This window comes from Durio zibethinus, chromosome 19 (genome assembly GCF_047325235.1).
Source record: "Durio zibethinus cultivar Kanyao isolate XHJ-2024 chromosome 19, ASM4732523v1, whole genome shotgun sequence".
NCBI classification, from domain to species: Eukaryota; Viridiplantae; Streptophyta; class Magnoliopsida; order Malvales; family Malvaceae; genus Durio; species Durio zibethinus.
The window spans coordinates 8,885,153-8,901,870 of NC_143180.1; the positions used below are offsets into that span (position 1 = coordinate 8,885,153).

Consider the following 16,718-nt stretch of genomic DNA (forward strand, 5'->3'; position numbering starts at 1 on the left):
GAAACATAAAGATCACGTCGGAAGTTTGTTTAACACGCCTTTCTTTACTAGAGGTTTAATTTATTAGAAATATCAATTAATTCAGCCACATGTTTTTAAGTCATTAATTTAATGGATTAATTCATAAACTAACAACCCAATCCACTACTCTATTCTCTATAAATAGCATATTTTATTGCAGTGCTGGGTCATAGCTACAAATTACAAACACTTTGACTAAAAGATGGATATGGTCAATGTGAATGGAGAGCTTGTTAACGAGCTGCTTCAAGCTCAAGCTCACGTATGGAACCACATTTTCAACTTCATAAACTCCATGTCTCTAAAATGTGCAATTGATTTAGGCATTCCCGATGTCATTCAAAATCATGGCAAGCCCATGACCCTTACGGAGCTGGTTGCTGCACTGCCGACGATCAACACTTCCAAAGCATGCAGCATGTACAGGCTCATACGCATTCTAGTTCACTCAGGCTTCTTTGCACATCAAAAGCTTGACAAAAATGGCGAAGAAGATGGGTATGTTCTTACCAACGCTTCTCGCCTCCTGCTCAAGGGATATCCTTTGAGTGTAACACCGTTTTTGAAAGCTTTGTTGGATCCCATTTTAACAAAGCCTTGGCATTTTCTAGGCACCTGGTTCCAAAATGATGATCCTACCCCATTTGATACCGCACATGGGAAGACATTTTGGGACTATGGTGGCAATGACCCAAAGCTTTGCAATATTTTTAATGAGGCCATGGCTAGCGATGCTCGATTGGTTACTAGCGTTCTGATTGACAAGTGTAAGGGGGCTTTTAAGGGATTGAAATCCCTGGTGGATGTTGGAGGTGGCACAGGAACCGTAGCCAAGGCCATTGCTGAAGCATTTCCACGTTTGGAGTGCACTGTGTTTGATCTTCCTCAAGTTGTTGCTGGTCTGGAAGGCCGTGGAAACTTGAAATATGTTGGAGGAGACATGTTTGACGCTGTTCCAGCTTCCGACGCAGTTTTACTAAAGGTTTTTACTAACTTTATTCTCATTATCTTTTTCAAGGGTATTTTTTCTTGTAGTAAATTAACTCCAATTGCGACAAATTCCATTGGACACATTTTTTCTATACAAAGATATCGAACCTTAGAGGAGAAAGGGTAGGAAAATAGCAAGCATCGGGAATCGAATCCTTACTGAAATTCAACTCCTAAGAAATTAGATAAACTATTCAGACTAAGTTTCAAGCTCTAATTCAATTGCATACGTTAGTTCAAAGATTAGGGTGCAAATATAACTAATTCACTTCAAATATGTAGTTGACAATCATACATTTAGCTCAATGATTTATTTGTGTTTTACTTTGATATATTAAAGCCGGTTCAGATTCGAATCCTTCCACTGCCAATATAACAAAAATTGGTAGCTTAAATTTCGTACTTAACAGATTAATTATTTGGTCAAGTTTGTGTACATTTGTTTATACAATAATTTTTTTAATAGTGCCAGGAGTGAAATAGAAATTTTGTAAATTAAGTATATAACTAGCTCAAAAGTCAATTTGAAATGAACTGTCTTTTGATGAGGCTATTAATGATAATTAAACGGTGGATATTGCACGACTGGACTGATGAAGAATGCTTGACGATTCTAAAGCGATGTAAAGAGGCAATTTCAAGCCAAGACAAGGTGAGAGGGAAGGTGATTATAATAGACATGGTATTGATAGAGAATCAGAAAGTGAATGATTGAGCCTCCATTGAAACGCAGTTCTTCTTCGACATGCTGATGATGGTGTTAGTCAATGGAACAGAGAGGAAGGAGGAAGAATGGCCTAAGCTGTTTTATGCTGCTGGTTTTAGTGACTATAAAATTACTTCTATACTTGGTTAAGATCTCTCATTGAGGTTTATCCCTAATAGGGTTGTTGCTTTTTTTTATTATATACTTGTATCTCCACTTCTATTGTCTTAATCCTATGATCCTTTATGAAATAAAAACATCACTTCACTTTAATCGGATTTATTGTTTCAATTCATTTTGGAATCGTTGATGTTGCTAATTACTAGTACTAGCATTCCCTTTCAATTTGTTCTTACTTAAATAAAATAGCTATGCGAATTGGTTCTCAAATATCTCTAAATTCATATATTTATATTTGTTTATTATATATAAAATATGTATAAAATACAAATATTATATCACAATTTATATTCACTATGTTAAATATAAAATATGTTTTTTTTTATTTTATTAAATTGATATAAGATTTTTGTTAAAATTTTAAATCATATTAATTTTTTTTATCGCACCAAATTGCACTTAAAATCATCTTGTTTAATTCTTGTCACATAAAGAACATATTTTAAAGCACATGATGATTTTACGAATTGAAAGCTTCCCTGGAGACCTGGAGAAGAAATAGGAGGAGCCAGGCTAAGCTTTCGTGTGGATAACGAGTCTTAGACAGAGTGCTTTGACATTTTTCGCTCTATTATTCTAAATCGATGGTGAGCTGTTTGGAAAGAGAGAAAACCCGATAACTTTAATACTTTTTGTTCTTAACTAATTCAGATGACTATTTGCATATAGATATTATAATCAGCTACCTGAAGAAAGAATTTTCAATTACAAATAAGAAAAGCTGTATTCTTTTTTAATAAACAAGTAAGAAATAGTATGCGTTCTGAACCAATCTTGATGAAAAATTAAAAAAAAAAGAAAAAAAGAGAGAGAAAAGCAGAAGAAAACAGAGATGAAAGCTATGATTAACCATTATTGAAAAGCATAGGAAACAGAGTTAAACGCCATGGAGTTGGTGTTTATGCTCGTGAAGATCACATCAACTATCCTGTTAGTTGGATTGATCGGCATGCTCATACATCTGTATGATTCACTGGTATTAAATCCTGAAACAGTGATTCAAATAGCGGTATTATAACGAAATAATGGTCACAAAATTACGGTCGCGCCACCATCCGTCACCGCTATCAAAGAAAAAGTGATTGAAAAATTTAATCACTTAAAACGATGTGTAACGGTTGCTTAAAAATGATATAAGAGGGAATGGCGGCAATAACGGTCCATTATTGCTGCTATCCTATTTTTCCATCACCAGTGATCAATACAAAATAATAAAAAAAAAAACTTTCAATATAATCTGTGAAGATTCTCAAAATTAGAATAAAACAACTAAGACTGCAAAAACAAAAATAAAAACAAAAAGCCAAAAGAAAAAATAATTCGTCATATTCCCAGTTTCAACTTTCCAAATCAATCTAAAAAAACTTAGAAAATAATATCAACCATTTAATCGGTATGCAATTACATAAATTTAAATCAACCTCAAATCCTTTATCAATAATCAAAATAAAAAAAGGTAAGAAAAAAAATTAAATTTTCTGTTTTCTTCTTAAATTTTTGTAAAATAATATTGATCTTTGTAATTGTAAGAATCTGAGCGAGAGAGATGATGTTATGCATGAGAAAGAGATGCAAAAAAAAAAGGAGGGGGGGGGGGGGAGGAGAATAAAAAGACTTGATAAGCTTGGTTGAGTTGATTTAAGAGAGGACTAAAGGGTTAAGGCGAGGCGAAGCGTGAAGAACATGAGAAATTTTGGGGGAAATTTGAGGGGTGTTTGAGTATGCATCATGGAATGGGTGAGGGGGCTGTTGAGATAGAAGTGGGGTGAGGTGAGTAGATGAGTGGTTTTTATTTAATTTTATAATTAATTTTATTAAAATATAAATTTAAAAATTTGTAATTTTTAAAATATTTTTAGATAAAATTTAGTTAGAGGGATTATAATTAAAAAAATTAAGATATTAATAATTTAATATGATATATATATAGATTTTAGATGAAAAATTTTAATAAATTTTTTTGTATAAGTTAGATGAAAAATAATTAAAATTAAATATTATATTTTGATTTTGTTATTTATTAATTTATAATTTTATATTTCAAATTTAATAATATTTTTGTTGTTTTGATATTTATATTGTTGTCAATTTTTTTGCTATTAAATTAATTCTTATTAATTTATTTTTTTTGTAATTATTGAATATTATATTTATTATATAATATATTGAAAGTAATTTGTGATAAAAAAATTTTTACATCAATTAGTGTATCAAAAATATTAAGTTACTTAATAAATTTAGCTTTTTACAATCTATTACTCTTAAGATTAAAAATTACAAAATTTAACGTAAATTTAATTTTTAATTATGGAATAAGTTACATTAATATTTTTAAATATAAGTTTATTTTATTTTTATACAAAATAACAAGCATGCCACCACATTTATTAATTTTGTAATTAATTTGATTAAAATATAAATTTAAAATTTTGTAATTTTTAAAATATTTTTGGATAAAATTTGGTTAGAGGGATTGAGAATTTATAATTGAAAAAAAATTAAGAGATTGATAATTTAATATGATATATATAGGGATTTTAGATGAAAATTTTAAATAAATTTTTTTATAAGTTAGATGAAAAATAATTAAAATTAAATGTGATTTTTTATTTTGTTATTTATTAATTTATAATTTTATATTTGAAATTTAATAATTTTTTGTTGTTTTGGCATTTATATTGTTGTCAATTCTTTTGCTATTAAATTAATTCTTATTAATTTCTTTTTATTTTTGTGTAATTATTGAAGATTTTATTTATTATATAATATATTGAAAGTAATTTGTGATAAAAAATTATTTACATCAATTAGTGTATCAAAAAGATTAAGCTACTTAATGAATTTAGCATTTTACAATCTATTACTTTTAAGATTAAAAACTAAAAATTAAAAAATTTAATGTAGATTAAATTTTTAATGATGAAATAAGTAACATTAATATTTCTAAATATAACTTTATTCTGTTTTTATACGAAATAGCAAGCATGCCATCACGTTAAGAGTTTTTCGAGTAAAAGAGTAGAGAGTTCGCCAAGTGATGATATCGGTTGGCATTTTGAAACACCTGTGCCAAATATAAAAGGAAATGTTTTATGCAAACTTTGTGGTAAAGTTGTAAAAGGAGGAATAACACATTTCAAGAAACACATTTGCTCATAAAACTCGCAATGTTGCACCATACCCCAATGTTACTGGTATGCTATGTTTTTATAATTCCTTTGAAAATATTGTTGTTAATTTCTTAATAAAAATTATAAAATTACATAAGCATATGCAACTAATTTTTCTCTTTTTCTTAACTATATTATTAATAGGTATAGTAAGAGAAAGTATGATGGAACTTCTTCAAGAAAACAAATCAAAGAAAGTTGAGAACAAAAGGAGAAAGGATGAATTTTTATCACAATTAAAAGAGAAAGACTATGACTATGAAGGTTTTATTGATGAAGACATCGCTACTAGACAAACAATGCGAAATAGTATCCAATGATAACATGAGTGGCATAGAAGATAAGTATTCAAACAAAGAACTGGTGGTTGGGGTAACATACATGAAGAGGGACGAAGCTCTCATGACTCAGTTGCTGAATATTTTGAGGAAAGAATAGGAAAATCAACTTTAAGTGAGTCTAAATTTTCATTAAGATGAGCTATACCTAAATTAGTTAGAAGTAAAAGTTCAAAGTAATAAAATATAAGTGATTCATTTTTAAATACATTAAGAAGGAAGATGGGTGAATCAGTATCAAAATTTTTTATATATGATCAACTTCCTTTTCAATTAGCAAACACTTCATGGTTGTATATTTGATTTCTATGGTACCAAAAATTGGCCAACATGTGAAACTTCCAACACCTTATGAGGTCTCAAATGTGTATTTAGAGTCTGAATATCAACAAATTCATGAATAGGTTAATGGATTAAAAGCTCATTGGAATGAATTGGGTGCCACTTTGATGTACAATGGTTGGACCAACAGTTTGAATCAAATGCATATCATTAATTTCCTTGTTTATGTAGTAAAGGAACCATTTTTTGGAAATCTATAGATATCTCAAGTGTTCGTAGTAAAGATGCAAACTTTTACTATAGATTATTGGATGAAGCTATGGAAGAAAATGGGGAAAAATACATTGTTCAAATAGTCATTGAAAATGAGGCAGCACTTAAGGCTGTAAGAAAAAGACTAATAGAGAAGAGACAATATTTGTATTGGATAGCATATTCAGCTCATTGTTTGGACTTGTGTCTTGAGGATATTGGCAAGAAAAAAAATGTGGGTTTTGGATGATGCAAAAAAAGTGACTTGTTTTATATACAATCACTTTTTGATTGTTAATTTGATGAAAAAATATACACAAGGGAAGCAAATACTTTGTCTTGCTCTTACTTGATTTACCACACATTTCATACAGTTAGAAGCAATAACGAGGCAAAAGCAAAGTTTGAGAGAGATGTTCAATACAACTATTTAAATCTAGCATCTTTTTATGATATCATTGTTTAAAATATTAATTTAAAATATATTACTTTAAAAATTTATTGATGAATATATAGGAATTTAAAGAATCAAAATGGGGACAACAACAATTAGGGCCTGCTTATGAAGAAAAAAAAAATCATTTTGGGAAAAGATTTTTGGAAAAAAGTAAGCAATATAATAAAAGTTTATGAGCCTTTGGTAAAAGTGTTGTGCGTTATGGATGGTGATGAAAAACCAACAATGGGATTTATTTGTGAGGCTATGGATAGAGCTAAACAAGTAATTCAGCAAAATTTTCGTTATTTTGTTGAATATGAAATGATTATTGATAATAGATGGAGTTTCATACATTCTGACTTACATTTAGTTGGTAAGTAAACCAAGAATATAGATTGTATTTTAAAAAATATGTTTAATTTTTATGCTTAAATTGCTTATATATTTATTTTTTATTACTTTAATATAATATTATTATGAATTATGTTTAGGTTACTATCTAAATCCTCAATTTCAATTTGGAGTAGAGCATTCTACAAATATACTTAAAGAAACATTAGATGGTACAAAAGCAGTTATTGAAAGATTAGAACCTTATATAAATACTCAAATCAGAATGATGAATCAAGTTAGTATTTAATATTGTTTTATAACTTTGACATTTATTTTATGTATTAAAAATAGGATTATTTTTTATTTAGTCATTTATTATTGCATTTTCAATTGATGTAGTTGCTATTATTTTGAGACAAACATGAAACATTTGGTACCCACAGGCACAAAGAGCTTGAAACAAATAAATTCAGGTAATTAGTAAATTAAATAATAATAATTTATTTATATTATTTAATTGAATAGCATATGCAAATTTAATTTAAATAATTTTATATAGCTAAGTGATGGATGATATATGGCACTTGCGTTCTTGAATTACAAAACTTAGCAATCAAAGTGCTTAGTCAAACAACATCAACAACAAATTATGAATGTAACTGGAGCACATTTAGCTATATTCACACCAAAGCAAGAACAAATTAAAGTTTGAAAAACTTTAGAAACTTGCATATATCTATTACAACATGAGGCTGAGGATGAGACATCAAAAATGAATGAGTGTTGATGAGATAAATAATAGTTTTAATCCTATTAGCCTTGACCATATTTTTGAAGATGATGATCCAATAACAGAATGGCTGGAAGAAAAAGAAAATCCTTTATTAGATGTTCAAAACTCTAATTGATTACCTGTAGATAATTCTGATAATGAAATTAACGTTTAACAATCATGCCAATCTCAAGAAAGACATGTGTCCCATTCATGTTCAAGTCCAACACCAAGTTAAAGTGATGATGGTGGAAGTTTAAGTCCAGATGATGGTGATGGTGCAAATTTTGGTGGTAATATAGATGCAAATCGACCTTACAACCCACTTGAAGAACTTGGGCTTGCTGCTATTGGTGGACTTTTCATTAACATAGTGGAATACAAAGTAAATCCATCTATGAATCTAGTGGCGGTCAAAGTGCACATACAACTCGATCAAAAGGGAACACCAAGAAGCATCACTATGATATTTCTACATGTTCTTCATCTTCATGTAGGAGACTAAATTTTAGTAACTTTGAGTATAGCGAATCATTTGCTAGTACTCAAGGATGTTACTATCCACCGAAACAACCTAATTTTCAACCTCCTCATAGTTATCCACCTTTTTATGGTTATTATCCACCACAAATGTATCCTCCACCTTAGATGTATCCCCCACCACAAATGTATCATCCTCAAATATATCATCCACCTCAAATGCATCAAGAATGAAGGCCACAAGGATGGGGATGGAGTTAACTTGACTCTCAAAGTAAAAGTAGAGAATTTGATCCTCCTTGTCATTCTACAATGTGGTAAAATTTGAAATATATATCAATAGTTATAGTTGATAGAATTTGAAATTATTATATTTTTATGTTTGTTATTAAATATAGATGCTTGGTATTTAACATATTATGTTTTGTTAATATCTTAATTTGTCTAGAATTAATATTGAATATGAACTTGGCTCAAGCAAAAATTTTGTTGCTAAACCAAATATGAATGTTTTATTATAATCTAACTAAAATTGTGAATAATTTTTTTTAAAAAATAAAAATATAGTATCATAAATATTTTAAAAATCATTAAATAAGAGTTTTTTATGATTACAATTATAATTATTACATTTTATAACAAATTGTGCAAAATTAAAAAACATTCACCACCACTATGACTTCGATGACCGCAATTATCTTCGTTATATCCGAAAATGTGATACAACCGAAAACATAACCGTGACTGCTATTTAAATCATTGACCTGAAAGGATCTGTTCTAAGCTGCAAAAGCAATGGATTTGAGGTCCTCCTTCATCATTCTTGATTGGAAATATGTTGGAAATGGGGAAGACAGGATCCAACGACTCAAATTTGGCAAAAGAAGGTAAACAAGCGATAACCCATAATTGTTCTGCTATTGTTTTACCATTCCTTGATAAATGGAAAGAACAGTATGGCATGAGTTTTATATTTTAGCCTTCAATTTCAATCTGACTGCTTAAAAAGTTTTAAAGGTTCTGAAATGTTTATGTCAATTTTTTCAGGTCCAACATTTATGTTCTCCATGGGGAATATACAGGTTTTGCATATGAGCACCCCGATGTTGTGAAAGAAATGACTGTATACACTTCTTTTGACTTGGGAAGGCCTTCCTATCAGGAAAAAAGGGGCTTGATCCGCTGTATGGCGAGGGAATTCTACATGCAAATGGTGCAGTTTGGGCACATCAAAGGAAAGTCCTGGCTTCTGAATTCTACATGGACAAGGTCGAGCAATGCTCCAAATGTCGAAACCGTTTTTGCATATCTCTTAACCTAAATGCTTATCTTCCCCAATAAACACCGTGGAATCAATTTGTTTTTGGTACAAAGAAGCCACAGTCTAGAAATAAGAAAGGGTTGCAGGTGATGAAATTTAAACCCTAGACCCATTAGATGTCATCTTTTAAGAGTGGTAAATAAACCTACTGAACTAAGCTCCGAGTTCATCATGGAATCAATTTTAAATTCTATAATTAAAAATTTTTATCGTCTTTCGTCTGTTTTATATCAGTTTTCTTGGTAGTTCTTGAACCTATCATTGAAATATAATAATCCATGGTGTGTAGGTTATGATGAAACTAATGGTAGAGTCTGCAATCGCGCTAATAAACGAATGGAATAATAAGATCGACTCTGAAGGTGGAGTAGCTGACATAAAGATTGATGAATATTTGAGAAACTTCTCTGGAGAAGTTATCTTGGTAGCATGTTTTGGAAGCAATTATAAAGAGATTATCTCAAAGCTCAGAGAACTTCAAGAAATTGCATGTCAGAAAGTTATCTGGCAAGGGATACCTGGACTGAGGTTCAACCCCTTTTCTTTGTTTTCTCCTAGCCACTGAAAGTCTAGGTAAACTGATTGAGATGATTGAATTTGTAAAATTTAGATCACTCTCAGCCAAGAGCAACAGAGAAGTGTGGAGATTAGAGAAAGAAGTCCACGCATTAATCTTGAATGAAGTGAAAGAAAAATCAGTATCAGAGAAGAGCATATTACAAATGATCGTTGAAGGAGCTAAGAGCAGCAATTTAAGCCAAGATGCAATAGACAACTTTATTGTTGACAACCGCAAGAACATATGCTTTCCGGCCTATGAAAATGGTACCGTGACGGCAGGTCGGACCTTGATGTTGTTGGCCTAATATCCAGAGTGGCAAGACAAAGTTCGTGCTGAGGTTCTTGAAATTTTTGGAGGCCAATTGCCAAGCTCCGATATGCTGCACAAGATGAAAACAGTAAGCGAAACTCTTGGACATATACATAGTGAAAAATATCAGTTTTAGGACCATGATCCTGGGATTTTTTTTATTATTTGTATCACCTAAATAAAAGATTATTTTGATGGACAAAATGTGCGTAATCCTGCTTTATCTTTTATAATTGGTTTGACACTTTCATAATCACTTAAAAATATGGCAGCTAACAATGGTGATCTATGAGTCATTGTGCCTTTACCCTCTTGGATGCAGGCTGACTCGGTAGGCAGTTCAAGACACGAAATTTGGGGGCATACATGTGCCAAAAGGAGTTAGTATTTGGGTGATGTCAATCCCGAAAGGTTTATCAAAGGAATCGACGGAGCATGTCAGCTTCCTCATGTGTACATTCCATTTGGCACCGGACCTCGTTCATGTTTGGCGCAGCACTTTGCCATGGCGAAACTCAAGATACTTCTTGCTCTTATACTCTCCAACTTCACCTTCTCGCTCTCACCAAAATATAGACATTCTCCAATTATGCATTTAATTATTGAGCCTGAATTTGGTGTGGATCTCTTAGTTAGAAGGTTTTGAGGCATTTGTCTTTTTCGTAAGTCATCAAGATTTTAATTCTTGCATTAAAATTATAATATTTTACTAATAAATCGCATGACTATTGGTAATTGTTGCATATTAGTTTTCAAACACGCATGCTACACATATAATTAAATATATTTATTTTAAAATTTTATATTAAGATAATTTTATAATTTTTAATAGTCTAATTATATTCAAGCTAATTTGATATAATCTTATTTTGTATTTTAATAAAATGACTAGAATTTTACCAGTCATTACGGGATAAATTTTGTTTTAACTTTTAAAAGTACTTATTTTTTCCATACATAGTTACTGTCATTATAATTACATGTGTTACTGTCATTATAATTACAATTTGTTTATAATTATAATTTTAATAAAAAATTAAAATTAACAAAATCAAATATATCAAAATTTATTATTCATAAAACTATATAATCGCTATCCTTACTTGTAAGTGTAATTGATATATTTTTCGTTTTCTTTTAAATATTTATATTTTAACATATATTAATTTTCAGGTAATCTTAAAATATATTAATGTTTGTGTTCTCGTATATTTTCAATCATAATAACATAATAATAAATTGAAATTGTCATTCAAATTATAATATTAAAAATAAAATTATTTCATAAAAAAAATTAATTCAAGCATCAATTAAAAATTTATAATAAATTACATAATTTATATCACACTAAATAATTTTATTTAAATAGATATATATATATAAGCTTATATTATATTTGCAATATAACATAGATCCTATAGTCTTAAAATCATTCACAACATTCCTATATTAGTGATTAATATTTATTAAATATTTTATTTTATATAACCTAATCTAATAAGTTCAAAATTTACGGGTATTCAAGTATTAAAAAAATTTTCTATTTTCATCACTTTTTTTTTAAAATATCTTTTTTTCTTTTTTTAAATAAAATAAACAATAAAGAGTTGTGTTGGGATTGTAATTTTTTTATTTTAATTGTCAAGAAATTGCATTCCAATTATTATAAACACCTAATTTTGTTCAAAAAAATTATAAACAATTATGATGCTTTGAAAATTGTGACCTGAATCTTTTTTAAGATTTTCAAGCTTTATGAAAATTCCATGATTTTTGAATAAATTGATTTTTAGGTTGATACAAGAAAAGTAGTAAAGTTCAAGAAAAAAGTCAAAGGTCGACCTAAAAATTAGCTTAATCAAACTTATTAAATTTGGTTAAAATCAGGTCATTTTTGGGATAACAGAACTAAGTCATTCGATCCATAAAGATTTTAAAGTAAATCTTGTCAAAATTCATCAAAATTGGTTAAATTATTTATCTATTGAAGTTCTGTCAAAGTCTTACATTTAGAAATAAAATCCCTGAAAGAATAGAATTTTTAATTAAAATGACCAAAATACCCTTTGGTCAAACCCATGTCAAACATTTGGAATTTGTAATTGACTAGGACTGTTGAGACTTATTACAATTCATTTTTCTTAAAACACAAACAATAATTACAATTTTTTAAACCAAGATGACTATACAAAAACAAATTGTAATTGAGTATACAAATGAAAACAATTGCCTAACGCAAAAATGACAATTACTTAATGTAGAAAGAAATGACAAATGAAAACAATTGAGTACTTTTGAAAACAATTGCCTAATGCAAAAATCGAGCAATATTTTTCACCTATCCAAAGCTTTCGTGACCAAATCCTATTCCAAGACCACCATACGGCTCATGTTAGGCATGTTCCCACTAACAAGAATCATCAAGTCAACATTGGCATGTATTTATAGCTAATAAAAAGCAGGTGAATTTGAATTATTCATGTTTACCTAGTATGCATGCTTGCCTTTATGTATATGTGTTTTTTGGTGTATTTTGCCTGTGTAGAAGTAGAAAATCTTAGCATAAACTCTAAGCTATGATCTTGGTTGCCATAGTGGTATTTGGTGACATACAAGACCTTTGACTCTACCATTTTTCATTACTTTTCATCCACTTGTGCTTCCTTTTCCAAAAGCACAGATCAAGTCAATCATGTAGAAAAACAGATCCAGCCATGCTTAATATATAATGAAAATTAAATCCAGTAAATGCCAAAACTTAAAAACTATCTTCAAAAGTACAAACATGATTGAATGAAATATTTTAGTAAAAATGTCGTTGCCAAGCCTAATTATAACACATTGAACAAATGAGGTTTTAGTATCTACACATTTGGACAACATGAAATTATTTGTGTGACAGTTAAAGGTATGTTCCATTTTTTACATGCATACACAGGAAAAGAGAAAGAGAGAGAGTGAGCAATTTATCAAAGAAACAAGCCAACCTTTTTTGAATTCACCTCTTGTTCCTTTTGTGGTTTGTTACCCATCACCTTCCACTACAATTGCAATAGAGCTTTCTGCCAGTCTTCTCCTTTAAAATAAAAGCTAGTATCATTTGCTTTAAAAGGATGCAATCGTTTACTCTCATCAACCACACAATACTTTATTCTCATAATAGCCAAAAAAATGATTTTATAGTAACAGCAAATAGAAGCCTAAACTAATTTAAAACACTATATTGTAGTTGCAGTCTTTCATTTTATCATCAAGATTCTTTAATAATAGAAATATATAATTAATGATATCAAAGATGTATCTTTTACTTGATAAAAAAATCAAAAGCAACAGATAAGACGTATACAGCATCACTATTCCAAAAATATCATATTTAGCCCTTACTAAGAGAGATCATACATTAAATAGCACTAAGTTTTTTCTTACAAATTCAATTCTTTCCAAGTATAAGTAAACCATACACATGCCGAAAAAAGGGTTCTTAATCAACTTTCGCTTGCATTTTCATATTCATAGACTTTCGTTTCGATAATTCATAATCTTTATTATATTGCCACATCAATCTCTCTTAAAGTTCTTTTTTTTCCTACACCAATCTCTTCCACTCCTCCACATTTCTAACTTTTATAGCCTTCTTCCTCTTCCTTTCTTCTTCAATCATTTTGTTCTCCAACTCTAATTCATCATCATACCATACATTCAAACCACTTGCTTTCACCAAAGGCAAAGCTGGCAAAATTTTAAACTTAATAGGTCCTCTAAAAATACTATTATTCTTATTGGTGTCTTTAAGTGACGAAACTAGAGGCTTCGGCTTTGGTTTTTTATTGTTTTTCTTTTTATAAGTTTTGGGGATTAAGGTATTGTTGGGTTTTTTCTCAGGTTTAGAACCTTAGTTTTTAGATTTTAGGGTTTTCGTGGGTTTTAGAGGTTTAAGGGGACTAGTTTTGTGAAAATCCACAAGTATCACCTCCTTCCATCCTTCCAACCAAGCAAATCCTTAGAGAAAGCTAGACCAATAATAAAATCAGTTTCAAGTTTTATTAAGTAAAATCCATAAGGTGACATGTATATATATTAAGTTTACCAAAGGCATGTCAAATACCAGTAGCTGGAACAAAAATAATAGAGTCTAGACTCACCCTACATCATAAACTCATTCTTTCTTAGTTAAAATTAAAAACAAAAATGACTAAGAAATTAATTGAGTATAGCTTAAGAGAGATTCAGAGCAAATAAGATAAAAAAAAAAAATCAAATGTTTGGAGACATGATGATTGTATTAGTGAGACTGTTCATTCTTAATAAAATACAGTTTAATGCTATATTTCTATCAAAACATTTTATTCTGAGTTTTTAGCAGAGGAAAAACAACAATTTTGTATAAAAAAATGTTTAGGAAATTTATTCAACATCAAATAAATAATTTTCAAACAATCATATAAATGTATTGCATAAAATTGGCTTATGTTTGTGATGGTGTTTAACAACTAATGACAAGAATAAGAAAATTATTCAAATTAAAGGGAAAGAAAAATAAAATTTTCATGTTGAAAGAGTTCTAAATATTTCAATACTTAGTTAATTTTTAAAAACCATTTTTCTTTTAGGAAATTCTAAAAATCACTACCTGAACTTCTCAAAATCCCATCATCAAGAATTCATATTTACTTTCAATTTTTTTAAAAAGTCCCTTTTTTTAAAACAAAATTTTTTAATTCCAAATTATTGTAATTCATTTATAAAAACCCAACTTTTTTTAATCAGAACCTCAATCATTCATAAATAATTTCATCTATTTAATACTAAAATGCATAAAAATAAATAGATAAATGAAGAAAATAAACTAATACAAAATTTACCACAAATTGGGTTAAAATGCCAAGACAAAATGGCATGATTCAAACAGTTTGGCTATAATATGGGCCAAGTTTGTGATAGGCTGAGGCAAAAGTAGACCGAGTCAGACTGAACATGGGTAGGTCAGTTCGAAGACTCGACTTGATTTTATCTTCTTTTCTTTTTTTTTATAACTATAAAATCCCATCCTTATTTTTTCATTCATTTCCTACACCTCTCCTTAAAAATAATTCTTCCTCTTCTTAAACAAGCTAAACATCGCTTTTCTAAAAAAATCAAACCCAAATTCCAGTAAGGTGTAAATGATAAATTAGTATTCGTAAGGTATTCCGTTTTGATTCAAATAAAATTTGAATTTGGCTAGATTATTATCAAGTCGAGCTCAAGCTCAAGTAGCTCGACTAATCGATCGAGCTAAGTTTGAGCATTCTTATACCTGGTTCAAGTAACTTATGAGTCTAATCAAGTTTTTATATTTTAACATATTTTAATTATTTTAATTAATAAAATTCTTAAATTCGAGCTTGAACTCGAGCATAAATAATCGAGCTTTTTTTAATATAAGAATCGAGCTTATTTTTATATGTTAATTGAGTCTAATCAAGTGAGCTCAAGTAGCTTAATTTCTATCTCGAATCGAGCTTAAGCTAAAAAAATAAAACTCGATCGAGTTCAAGCCTCAAATTTCAAGTTGAGCTCGAGCTCAAGCTTAATGCTGTATCAACTCGAACCCGATTAATTATACCTTTGGATTCCAGCACCTTCTCTTCCCTAAATTTTCATCGAGAAAAGCTATACTCTTTTTTCTATTTTTGAACTTAGTTTTCTTTAAAACGTTTTGGAACATCTTAGATCTGCACTAAAATTTTTTGTTTCAAAGCTATAAACCATCCACTTCTGTCGCTCCATTGGCTTTGAGGTTTTTTGTTATTCCCTTTCTTTTCTTTTGGCTTTCTTTTTTCTCTAAATTTCAAGTCTCAAACCCTAACAAAAATCACAAAACTTGAAATATCCTTCCTGCCACCTGCGTTGTTTCTGCCATCAAACACCAGAGCTATTATTTACTCTTTTAACTTTCTTGAATTGAGATGAAACCAAACCCCAAAAGACATCAGACAAATCTCCTTGAACCTTAACCTCTTATTTTTAGGTTTTTTAGTTCCTTTACTATTTGCTTATATATATATTTGGTGTTGGTGCTGTGTTCCCCACATTTAGTGGATATATTGGTTTTCTTGGTTTTTTTTTTTTTTTTTGTGGTGACAATAGGTGGTTCTTGAAGAGGCCAAATGGATGTGTTTTTTTTTTTTTGGGGGCTAGGTTTAGGTGTTTTTTTATGGAGGTCTGTGATGGTGATAAAGGCAATGAGGGATTCGTTGAGGGGCTATCGATGGTGGTTAAGGCAGTGAGGGTTCAGTTAGACTTAAGGCATAGTTGTGTGGCATTGTTGGTGATTGGTTGTTGTCATAGGTAGTTCATAATAGGTTTGTTTGAAGAGAATGGAGCTTGCTGATGGTGGTTTTAGTACTGGGTAAGATGGTTTGTGTAGTGGCTAAAAATGTGATTAATTGGAGGCTTTTGGTTGTTAATGCCAATAAGGTTGGGTCAGCAATAAAAGGCCTTCGAGTGGGGGTCCTGGCTAGGGTTTTTTTTAATGGATGAAGGTATGTTGTTAATGGTGGTAAATTTGATGATCATGGTGA

At 29.7% G+C, this 16,718-nt stretch overlaps 2 pseudogenes; both read left to right on the forward strand.

The window, feature by feature from the left end:
* The first annotated feature begins 205 nt into the window (after positions 1-205).
* On the forward strand, positions 206-1,893 carry LOC111309891 (putative O-methyltransferase 3; annotated as a pseudogene).
* An 890-nt stretch (positions 1,894-2,783) lies between these two features.
* On the forward strand, positions 2,784-10,801 carry LOC111309574 (cytochrome P450 714B2-like; annotated as a pseudogene).
* The last annotated feature ends 5,917 nt before the right edge of the window (positions 10,802-16,718 follow it).